Source organism: Notothenia rossii, assembly GCF_949606895.1.
Source record: "Notothenia rossii genome assembly, chromosome: 3".
Lineage (NCBI taxonomy): Eukaryota > Metazoa > Chordata > Actinopteri > Perciformes > Nototheniidae > Notothenia > Notothenia rossii.
The window spans coordinates 30,884,878-30,897,608 of NC_136901.1; the positions used below are offsets into that span (position 1 = coordinate 30,884,878).

General features: G+C 42.9%; 1 protein-coding gene across 1 annotated transcript in view; it reads left to right on the forward strand.

Annotated features, from left to right (window-relative positions):
• Positions 1 to 12,731, forward strand: part of LOC307032860 (uncharacterized protein) — a 108,861-nt gene that overhangs the window by 16,958 nt on the left and 79,172 nt on the right. The gene's annotated exons all lie outside the window — the stretch shown is intronic.

The window sequence follows — 12,731 nt, forward strand, 5'->3', positions numbered from 1 at the left end:
ACAGGAAGCCAGTGTAAAGACTTCAGAACAGAAGTGATGTGATCCACTTTCTTAGTGTTAGTGAGGACTCGAGCAGCAGCGTTCTGAATTAGCTGCATCTTTTTAATATATTTTTTTGTGAGACCTGTGAAGACACTATTGCAGTAGTGGAGTCTACTGAAGATAAAAGCATGGACAATTTGTTCCTAATCCTGTTGTGACATTAGTCTTTTAATCCTATATATATTCCTAAAGTGATAGTAGGCTGATTTCAGAAATGTTCTGGTCCTTTCATCATACGGGAAGCAAAAGACAAGCAAGACCTATTGCTGGTATGATAACAACCTGGTACTAAGCACACAGGCATCTTGTTAAAGTTATCTTATCTTAGCTATCTCTTATTTGGTGGAGGAAAACAATTGTGACATCAGTTATGACATCACTTACGCGACTCTTGGATTTGTAGTCTTTCTAGTTGCGTATTGTTCAGCGCGGTCCCGTGGGTTAGATGCACGTTCTTAATGCCGAGGAAAATAACTTTCAGATAAACGTTATTAGCACACTTTACAACTTGGGGACCGAATGTTTTTAATAAGGGTTATACAAATGTTCATACTGGGTAGTTTAAAAAAAAAATGACGGACCTCTTTTTCCCAATGTTAGTCAATGGGAAAAAGTATTTCCGGGCCCAGCAACTGATATGGAAGTGTAGTACCGCCGTTTGGCCACAACGAATATTTTCCTCAGAGTCCGGCACACTTCCTGGGGGCTTGGTGTGTACTCGAGACGTTGAAATCTCGTGGGACAAAGACGCCGGCAGCCTTGAGAGCGAGGCGGAGCAGTTTCTCTCCACGAGCTGCAAAAGCGAAATGCTTGATGGGAAACGACTCGCTGGTATATCGAGCTGAGCACTCATTGGTGGTTTTTACCCCGTGCTCATGATGAAACTCTCCAATTGGCTCGGCAAAAGTTTGTTTTTGCTTTGTGTCAGTTTTACGTCGCCACTTCCATTCGCAGTTTTCATCATTGCTCCACAATGTTTATCATCATGAAATTAATATCTCTTTATTTTATACTATACTTGCACTGCTTACCGTTTTCCTACTTTATATAACCTAGCATATTCATAAACACTATTAATACTGTTCGTACTACTCATAGGCTACTGTGTATATCTAGTGTATCATTCTATATCTTATTCTGTAGATTGTGTACATTACTTTTCACTTTACTGCTTTTTGCACTCCTGGTTAGAAGCTAAACTGCATTTCGTTGTCTCAGTACCTGTAATATGTGCAATAACAGTAGAGTTGAATCTAATCTTAAGCAGGAACAAATGTTTTTACTTAGTACATATCTGACATTAAGGATTAAACACATTTGTGCATTCTTTATCAATGCAAACCGAGTCAAGCCGACTCCGAGCTGACCAACTTCAGGCGAGCTTTTTGAGACCTCCCTCGGCTGCAATCGGCTATTCTCGTCTACTTTCGAGGCGAGCCGCATCTCATCTCAAACAAGCCTTCTGTGTTTCCGTGACATGTGGACATGCTTATAAAAGGACACCTAAACAATAAGTATTGCTTCGCAACAGGGTGTGGCGGCAAAGTATAGCGCAGCATTTATCATTATGCATATGTTTGAGATGTGTGGGTATTATATTCACAGAGATACACATATTTCCAAAACGCAGGGGGTTCTAGTGTTACGCCCCATATCTACAAAATGTCTGCTTGCAACCGGCCTCAAAGCACTTAAATAAACACCTTGGTTCATTTCGATGCAGTCTACAATTAAGCACAAAACCCTTCGATTTATTTAGCAACTTGCCACAGAAATTAAACTTAAACATGCTAACCTTTGGAAGAGTTAGCTATGTTACGTCCCGGCTCGTGTAAAGTGGAAGGTAACATAACCAGTTGAAATTGGTAAATAGGAAGTTGTTTTAATGAATGCGCACAATAAAGTTGGCAACAAATCGCCGCAATCAAAACAAAAAGGCCACAAAGGCACCGGTTTAAATAAGTAACCAAAGGAACTAAGGGAGACTCTTTAAATAACAGTTTGCAAGTTTTAGACAAACAAAATATCTAACAAACAAAATAACCTTAAGAAAACCTCACTTCTAATGTGGAATAAAAAGAATATAAGGCTAACAAAAATAGGCAGTCACCAAAACACAGCCTGGGTACAAGTTAACAGCTAACGTTTGTATTTCAAGATAAACAGAGCTATAAGAACAAGCACAAATATACACACAACCTCGTTTACCACTGTTAACAGAAACTAGCACTGAATGTACAGAGAGAGTACCGAGAGACGTCTGCCACAGATTCAGACTAGTTATATGTCGGTCGCGGGTTTTCTTGTTGTTAAGTAATACAAGACAGAATGACATGATGATCTCCATGCTACCAAGGATTAGAGACTGTTGGAGGCTGCTGTTTTGAGCATTGCAATATATTTATTTTCATTATGTTATTTATTTATGATTATTTTTAGGCTCAGCAAAGATTTGTTGTTAGTTTGTATAGGTATTGCTATCTGCTTCTTTTTTTTTTTAGTGTGGTTCTAAAATCAGAGTTACAATGGTCTGTAAATGCAATGAATACAATTGGCAACAGCAAATCATTTATATTAAAAATTAAATTTTTACTTTTGAATACTTCAGTAAAAAGGATGTATTGATTAATTTAAGTGATATATGTGTACACATATAAATCATTAGTTAAAACAGGGCTACCTTTGATTGAATTATAAAAGGTATATTTCGCAGATAAACCTATTAACCCCACCCCTTTTAAAAAAACTGCGCTTTTGAACGGCTCTCGCAAAGGAACGGAGCCATAAGATCCGGCTCCCTTCAAGGAGCCATAATTCCCTTAACTAATTCAGACCTTTCTCGACTAACTGAGGTGCACACATTCTTGTAGATGTCTCCGGAAGGTGCCCAGCTAGACATTTTTGGTTCTAAAAACATTCTGAGAATGTTACATTCATTTTTCTAGGAATGTTTTCAGCGGGAAGTTTTCTTTTGGTTCCCAGAACGTTCTTCTGAAAGGTAGGATAACATTCTATTTCGTATATGGCTTCGACCTCTAAGGCTATCGCTATTGGGTAATCCCCCTGCGCACCCGCGCAGCACTGAAACACTTGTTGTCCACGCCCACCCGCAAGGTGGGCCCCGCCCTCGGGCCTCCTTCCGGTATAAATAGGAAGGAGGCCCGGCAATCTGCTCCCTCTTTTCTTCAGCAAACCTCGGCAGTTACTGAAGCACAGAACCATTAAACATCAAGAGCAACAACTGCGTCCGAAATTGTCCCTCATGTGGCTCAGGATATATCATGAGCTATGACCAGCACGCAATGTGCGAATCCTGCCTGGGGCCAGAACACGCGGACGCAGCTCTCAGCCAGCAGGTCGCTTGCTCACATTGTGCCCGTCTCCCATCAGCCGACAGGAAGCGAAGAGCGGATGCTCTAGCTGCTGCGGCCGACGAGGACGATTGGCCCGTCCAGCACGTGGACGGCAGCAGGAGCTTCTAACAAGGAGTGCAAAAAGCAGTAAAGTGAAAAGTAATGTACACAATCTACAGAATAAGATATAGAATGATACACTAGATATACACAGTAGCCTATGAGCAGTATGAACAGTATTAACAGTGTTTATGAATATGCTAGGAGTCCCTGTGCCGGGCAGGAGTCGGTCGACTCCTACCCCGTCTCCCTCCATGGTTCACCGTGCGGTTCTCCCGTCCCTCCTCTCCCCCGGACGGGGGAGACAGAGTCGGAGCAGGGGGCTGGTTTGGCGGCCGAGCATGCGGTCCCCTTCTCCGTCGCCACAGGACGGCACCCTACGTTGAGCTCCCCCAGAGAGTATGTCGCCCGCCAGGCCGACCGGGTGCCCCCAGCGGCAGCGCCCGCAGCGCCACGGCGCCTAGGGCTTGCTGCAGAAGCCTGCTGGTTTTAACCTATCGGTTTATAAACTGCAGAGCTCGCAAATTAAGCCGGCTGCTACTAATCTGTTGATAGACACCAGGGCTCACTGCCGAAGCCTGCCAGTTTTAACCTCGGTTAATAACCTGCAGAGCTTGCGGCATTCCTCTGTCCGAGATACGCCTCCTACACACGGTCATAATAAACCCATGAGCGCCGCTATATAACACCTCATGTTGGCAGCACTGCACACACCTCCATCCATCCCCTGAGCGTGTACGCGCCTCATGATGAGAGTCGGAGTGAGACGCAGCGTGTGGAGGCCCCCGCGCAGCCCTTTCGGTCCAAGCCCACCTTGGGTTGCCCCACGCCCTGTGTAAACCAGCTGCCTATAACCTGTCGGTTAATAGCCAGAAGGGCTCGTTGCTAAAGCCTGGTTTTAAACTGTCGGTTAATACATTTCAGAGCGCGCTAATTAAGCCGGCTGCCACTAATCTGTTGATAGACAGCGGGGCCCGCTGCAGAAGCCTGGTTTTAACCTGTTGGTTAATAAACTACAGAGCTCGCGGCATTCCTCTGTCCGAGATACGCCTCGTACACACGGCCTTAATAAACCAATGAGCGCCGTTAACGCCTCATGTGGGCAGCACTGCACACACCTCCATCCATCCCCTGAGCGTGTACGCGCCTCATGATGAGAGTCGGAGTGAGACGCAGCGTGTGGAGGCCCCCGCGCAGCCCTTTCGGTCCAAGCACACCTTGGGTTATCTCACGGGCAGCGGCGGCAGGGGCTCTGCCGTGGCGTGGCTCGTCACCATGACGACCAAAAACACATCTCGAGCATGTGCGCCCGCTCTTAGAGTTTTTCTCAGAGTGGCAGCGCGTGTGTCTGATGGACGGATGGATGAGCAGGCTGATCAGCAGAGGATATGCCCTGCAGTTCGCCTCTCCCCCCCACAGTTCAATGGGATACAGGAAACACTCCTGTTATCCCAGAAGCTATGTCTTGCGCTCCAATCCGAGCTGCTGGAACTCCTGTTGAAAGAGGATATTTCCAGGGTTCCTCAAAGGGAGGAAAATCAGGGGTTTTCACTCCCGTTATTTTTCTAATCCCGAAAAAGACTGGGGGAATGAGACATCATCGATCTGTCAGTATTCCACATGCTGACGATCAAACAAGTGCTGGAATGTGTTCACCAGGACGACTGGTTCACTTCCACCTGAAGGATGCATACTTCCACGTACCCATCATCCCAAAACACAGGAAATTCCAGCGTTTTCTCATTTCAGGGAATATCAGACCAGACAATAGTCTGCCGTTCGGATATTTCCTGGCTCCTCGCATTTTTGTGTAGAGAAGGCTGGAGCCACTACACAGAGGAGGGATGAGAGTGTGGTTTTCTCTGGACGACCTGCTATTTGCTGGCTCGCTCCAGAGAGGAAGTCGCTTTACAGACGGTACTTCTCGTATCGCATCTGTCAAAGCCTGGGTTTCATAATAAATTGGATGAAGAGCTGTCCTCTTCCCTCTCAGACAATCGTTATCTGGGAGTGGAATTAAACTCAGCCAGCACGAGAGCGCGGCTCTCGCGGCAGCGAGTGGAGGAACTGACAGCTCTCCTCCGGCGTGTCTCAACCCACACAGCCCTCTCCGTGACGCAGCTGCTCTGCGTTGGCGTCAGCTGGTCACGTGATGATAGCCCTTGGTCTCTTCCAACAGGGGGACTCCGGAGGTGGTTCATTCGCTGCAGAAGCCTGCTGTTTTTAACCTATTGGTTTATAAACTGCAGAGCTCGCGGTATTCCTCTGTCCCAGATATGCCTCCTACACACGGTCATAATAACCCACGAGCACCGTCATAACGCCTCGTGTGGACAGCATGCACACATCTCTCATCCCCTGGGCGTGTACGCGCCTCATGATGAGAGACGGAGTGAAATGCAGCGTGTGGAAACTCCCTCGCAGCCCTTTTGCCTCACGGGCAGCGGCGGTGATGGCGTGGCTCGTCACCATGATGACCATTACGGCACATCACAGACGGTAGGGACCAGGGATGGTGATGCGCCATTACGCATGTCACAACAGGCAGGGGGTGTTATTGAGCGGGTGTGTCTGTGCTTCTAGTGCCGGGCGGACCCAGTGGGGCGCAGACTACATCATGCTTCGCCCTTAACCCAATTGCGATAGCCTTAGAGGGCGAAGCCATATACGAAATAGAACTGAGGTTACCTACTGTAACCCCAGCTTCTATGAGTAAATGGCGCAGCCCTCTAAGTGCTGGGCTCCACTGGCTCTACGAATAGCTGAAGAAAAGTTATTTTGTATGGGAGCAGATTGCCAGGCCTCGTTCCTATTTATACCGGAAGAAGGCCCGAGGGCGGGGCCCACCTTGCGGGTGGGCGTGGACTACAAGTGTTTCAGTGCTGCGTGGGTGTGCAGGGGGATTAGTCAATAGCGATAGCCTTAGAGGGCTGCGCCATTTACTCATAGAAGCTGGGGTTACAGTAGGTAACCTCAGTTCTCTAAAAACATTCTTAAAATGTTTGGTGATAACATTGTTAGAACAATATGCCCTCCTATTCTTAAAACGTTTTCAGCGGGAAGTTTTTGTTTGGTTCCCAGAATGTTCTTCTTAAAGGTAGGATAACGTTCTATAAAAACCTTCTTAAAATGTTTTTGATAACATTGTTAGAACATTATGCCCTACTATTCTTAAATTGTTTTCAGCTGCAAGTTAGATTTGTTTATGTTGCCAGAATATTATTATTTTAGTGAAGGATAACATGCTTTATGTTTAAAACATTATGCAAATGTTCTGTGGTAACAATTTACTAAAATATTTTCACATGATTAGAACATAAATACATAATATTCCTGTAATTGTTCAACTCAAAATTCCTTGGTTAGTGGACTGACCACTGTGGTCATTAGGATGATTTTAATAGTTTACTTAACTATTGGAATTTGACTATTAACACATGTAAAAGGATGACTCGGAATATGCTGGTGAAAGTAACATTTGTTTATTAGAAAAGGGGAGCTGGGAGTGGAGGTTGGTTATGGCAGCAGTGGGAAACAGTTGTTCCAGGGTGGGTAGAGAGGCCTGGCTGGTCTTGGGAGTGTGGAAGGCCTTGGATTCCTCCTGGGAGAGACACAAAAATGAGTGTGAGGCAAAAAGCAGGCAAAGTTGTCAAAGAATATGCTGATAAAAAGCTAGAGCGGCACGCAACAAACCCTTCACGGCAACAATTCGGCAGGGAGTGAGTGCAGGCTGCAGGCTTTCACAGTGTGGCTGATGAGCAGGTTGCAGGTGTGGTTGATTGGAGATTGCTCCCAGCCGTGTCGAGCAGACCAGCAGGCAGAGAGAGAGAGACACAGTAGAAACAAACACATACAAACACTAACAGGGGTTTCAGGGACGGGCAGTGATAGTTGGTCCATTCCTCTATATGTCTGTCGGTCTCAAATCTAAAGGGTGCAATAACAATTTGTATCCAATATGCATAAACAGCGGACACTGTTTATATGCAGCCCTCACAAACCACACACGGCCAGATAGCGTATCTAACAGTTAGAACCTACATACGAGACACAACCTTTATAGTCAGAAAAAAGTGTGATTTTTTTCTGATATTTTACAAATATGATATTATGAATACTGTGGGCCTACATACCTTAGTGTGATTATAAGTGCATGTGAGTGAATATTGGCATGCATAAATTCGTTTTTATACATCCTATTCATTGTCTCAATGCGCTCATACATCTTAAGAAAGTTATCACCAAAAATGTTAAGAATGTTTTTTGAGAAAGTTATCCTACCTTTCAGAAGAACATTCTGGGAACAAAAATAAAATGTCCCGCTGAAAACATTCCTAGAACAATGAATGGTAAAAAACATTCCTAGCTGGGTACTCACACATGCCCCCGCAAACATGCAATATCTGCTTACAGCTTATCATCAATTACGTGCTTGTTTGTTTTTTTCAAAAGGAAAATATGGTGACATCAGATTTTTTTTAGAACATCCTTTTAAAATAAATTCAAAAAATTTGTTTTTTAAAGCGCTCTAGAAATAAATCTGAAGTTGACCATGACCGTGTTAATATTTGCCATAACAGGAACGTTTTATAAAAAAAGAATAACATCCTGAACATTTTTCAGAATGTTGCTTTGAAAATGTTCTTCATTTGTTATGATGTAACATTGAGGGAATATTTTATAAAGAACATCTTTAATGTGTTACCAACAACGTCCAAAACACATCCTTAGAATGTTGCAGGCAAAACGTTCCACCTTTGTTAACATATCACATTAAAGGAACGTTTTATAAAAAAGACTTTCTGTCATCTCAGGCCTCAATAACATCCTGAAAACATCCTCTGAATGTTGCAGTTAAAACGTTATGTCTTAGTTTACCTTAAACCTTATAGGAACATTATTTGAAAAAATAAACATCCTACAGATGTAGCACTCCAGATAGGACTCACATGGGTGTGTCCCAGTCAAAAACCCAGCGGATGCCAGTGGCTGGGGGTGTTGCCAAATTGCTAGAGGGCGTTGCCAAAGTTCTCCATTTGTTCAATTACAGGATTTAACCATGAGATGGCGCTTCACTCACAAATACACAAAGACAACTGGGTATTGTAGAACTTAGTCTGTTGGCAATGTTTGCAGCTCTGTAGTTGTGTTTGCTGAATACTGTAGCATTTAATCACTTATTTGCTATGGTTTTCACAGGCTACTATAATGAACAAATATATATAGTTTGCTTTATGCAGTATATTTTTTGTAATATTGTTGGGGTGTTTTTACACAGTAGTGAGAGTGAAAAACAGGATAGCACAGATTAATAAAATCAAAAATAAGATGAGCGATAAAAATAATAATAATGAGAAACTATAAAATAAGAAATGAATAAAACTCAAATGTAATTATCATATCATATATTCTAATGTATTGTATTATTAAGTAATATCATACATTAACCCCATTATAGCAGATGCCACATTGAATGGATGAACACATTTATGCATCAATAAGTACAACAGAGTATTTCTAAATACAAGTTGTAACAATACTTATATGTATATTAACCCTTTGGAGTCGACCGTCACGCCGGCGTGATCAGATCACATGACCAGGGGGGCATAGCCGTGGGAACATGTTTCAAATGGGGGGTGCTGTGGGGATGACCAATTTGCTTCCCTAGGCAAGATTTTAGCTGGCAATGAAAAACCTCTATGACCAATACACTACAAAAAGATAAACGTATTGACATAGTGGACAGCTTATATAAAAAGGCTTCAAATGTATTTAGTATTGTATTAACATGTTTTAATTGGGGGGTGGACTTCACATCCTCTAGGGGGGTCCGGGGCAGCCCCCCCGTGAAGAATTATTTTTACATATTAAACTAAAATGCTTCAATCAATCAATCAATCAATCAATCAATCAATCAATCAATCAATCAATGTTTATTTATATAGCCCAATATCACAAATGTTACATTTGTCTCAGTGGACTTCACAGTTTGTACAGAATATCAGTATGACAATACGACACCCTCTGTCCTTAGACCCTCACAACCGTCAAGGAAAAACTTCCAGAGAAAACCCACAGTTTAAAGGGAAAAATGGGAGAAACCTCAGGGAGAGCAACAGAGGAGGGATCCCTCTCCCAGGACGGACAGACGTGCAATAGATGCCGTGTGTAAATTGAAAAGATAATACATTTGCAACATAGGTAGTCCAAATGTTTGGAAATGCATGTGTGTATAATAGGAAGAGCTTCAATTACAAGAGACCGATCTAGGGGGTACAACTCTAAAACACCCATGTGAAAAAGATCGGTTTTCATTTTATTAATCAAACAAATAATTATGTGAACAGAACCAATAACCTACCATAGCCAATAACAAATAAATGTAGGCTAACTTATTTTATTTTTGTGGTTAATTTATATCTTATTTTACCATTTAATATTTATTTATGCATATTTTTCAATCTCTCCAGTTTTAAACAATATGTTTGGCTACTGTACTGTATATATAGTATGCAACACGCAATACTGTTTTTATTTATCCTAATAATTATAAAGGTATGCCATGGAAATATTTGTTTACATCAATTGTGATCAAACCGTTTGAGACCCACTGAGACAACTTAAACTAAAGTGAACTATCTAAACACTCAGAGTCCTTTACCTCACTGAGCCTCTCAGTCTGACAGGACAGAACTCTCCCTCCACATTATTGTAGAAAGAGCTTCTTATATCCGTTAGCGCGGCAAATGCTAACAACAATCCCGCCGGTATCGGTGCACTTCCTCTCTCTATCTATCTATCTATCTATCTATCTATCTATCTATCTATCTATCTCTCTCTCTCACACTTTGGCTGTGAGCTGCGGGCTCACACTTACAGCGCCCATCGCGCAGGGCAAATGGAAAATGTAACCTGGGTGAAAAGGGTGTTATCTTTACTTAATTATGAATGTTGTTACATCAAGGCTGAAAATTCGGTTTTTGTTGTATTATATTTGTATTTCATCTTGTGGAAGTGCAGATCCCCTGTCCTCCACCAGGGGGTGCTGCAGTACCCTCAGCACCCCTACTTCCCACGGCCCTGCAGGGGGGTATACTACGAAGCAGGATTTTCGCTTCGTTTTCAGGGAAAACTTGGGGTTTCGGGTCCTCCGAAGCTGGTTCTCTTTTTAGCTGGCTAGATCTCCATGGTAACATATGCTGTGCGGCTAACCTGGGGGGTATACTACGAAGCAGGATTTTCGTTTAGCAAGATAACTTCTGGGATTTCCGGTACTACGAAGCTGGTTCACTTTTTAGCGGGCTAGATCTCCATGGTGATTTATCCTGGAACCTAGTCTGTGCTCTTAAGCAGGATAGGTTCCAGGATAAGAGATGAACACAGTGAAAGCACCACGCCTGCTGACCAATCAGAGCTCAGTGTGCGGAGGAAATACAGTTTAAATTGCCGTTGCAAGAAAGACGGCCGGCCAAAATCACCGACTGTGTGAACGTGAAAATGAATAGAATATCACCTCCCATCTTCAGAGCAATCGGACTATTATAACTATTATTATACTATTATGTTAAGAAAGCTTAATTAAATATCTGCCACAACATAGGTAACCGGATCAAAGTAACATTACGTAGCCTACAGTCCGCGGCACTGTGAGTGCAGACGTCGATGTGTCCCATTATCATTCATATCACATCATATCACATCATAATGTATCATATATTTCCTTATCTGAGTCAGCCGATCCGTATCTGGCCGTGCAACACTCACAGTGTCACATACTGTATGCAGAAGTATTATTTTAAGCAACACATTAAGTTGACGAAACACTCGAGTCAAATGTAATTAAAGTCAAATCCACTCTTGTCTTGGACGGGGCAGTGATATCATAAACCTGTTAATGTACTTATTAAAGATTAAAGTTAACAGATATTGTTCTAAACTGTATTAAAGTAAACATGTATTATTGGGGACTTTTGTTTTCAAGTAATCCAATATATATATAACCTTCTCACTCACTCACTGACCTAGATACCAGCACACACACACATATTCTTTTCAGCACACACACATATTCTTTTCAAGGTCCTTTTTGGGCACCAATATATATGTGTACAATGTTTGATTGTCTGGGAAAGAATAGTTTGTGTGAAATATTCCTTGGGAAAGTAAAGGAGTGAATTCAGGTGCAAGATAGAAGATTGACTCTGTCCTTGGTTCCGAAGCTCTCACGCTCTGTTCAGAAGTAAAATACATTTTCCCCAGAACTCTAATTCGCTTAGGAGTGAAATCGACTGCCTCCAAATCTGTGTATACGTTTATCCATCCACGGGGCTTCCTGTTTCTGACTGGCTGGTCCCGTATCGCACGGCAGTAGAACTGGAAGTCCGGAGTACTCTGTAACTTGTATGGGTTTTCTTTACCATTAAAATCAATCAGATTATTGTTATAACTTTTATGCCGGTGTTTTTAACTCCTTCTTCTTATTAATGTGACCAGGCTCATCTAACGGACGGCGCGGAGCAGAGGTGGGCTTTAAGCCACCACCACTGTGGTGTTTTGCTCCAACAATTTTGGTGACATCCCGACGTGATGAGTGCTGGTCTCTAGGAGGACCACCGACAGCCAGCGGATGGAATTCAGTCCAGGGGAGGACACCTGGACACCACTGACAACAACACCAGGGCGTCCTACATAAATAAAGGTAAAACAGATACCTGTTGATTATCGAAATCTGTAATTTGGCTGTACTACAACATTTTTAGAGTCGTCAGCGGCGTTTTCAGTGTACTTAGTCACGGTAAAGAAAATAAATACAATAGGCCTACATACTGTAGAAGGTGCTTAGAGTCAGGTAGAACATTCCGGACCTAAGGCACCAAGACAGTTATAAGATTATTAGGTGTTTGTAAGAGTCGGGTAGTTAAGTCCCGTTACCGTACCTTAACTCACTAAAGAAAGTGCTTAGAGTCAGGTAGAACATTCCGGACCTAAGGTACCGAGTAGAAAGTAAGAAAGTGCTTAGAGTCAGGTAGAACATTCCGGACCTAGCAAAGTGAACCAGCGAGGACCCAGTGAGGTAGTTTAGTCCTGCACGGCTGACTCGCTGGGGAAATTCTGTAGACTTTAGGCTAATAAAAAGCTGAAGTCAATTTAATAAGTGGGTATTCCAAGAGGAGATACGCGACTTTCAAAATCAATTTCAAGTGACCGGATCTCGCAAACTCTTGCTGTGGGGTTAATCTGGAAGGCTGAATGTGGCGATAAAGGATTTTTGTG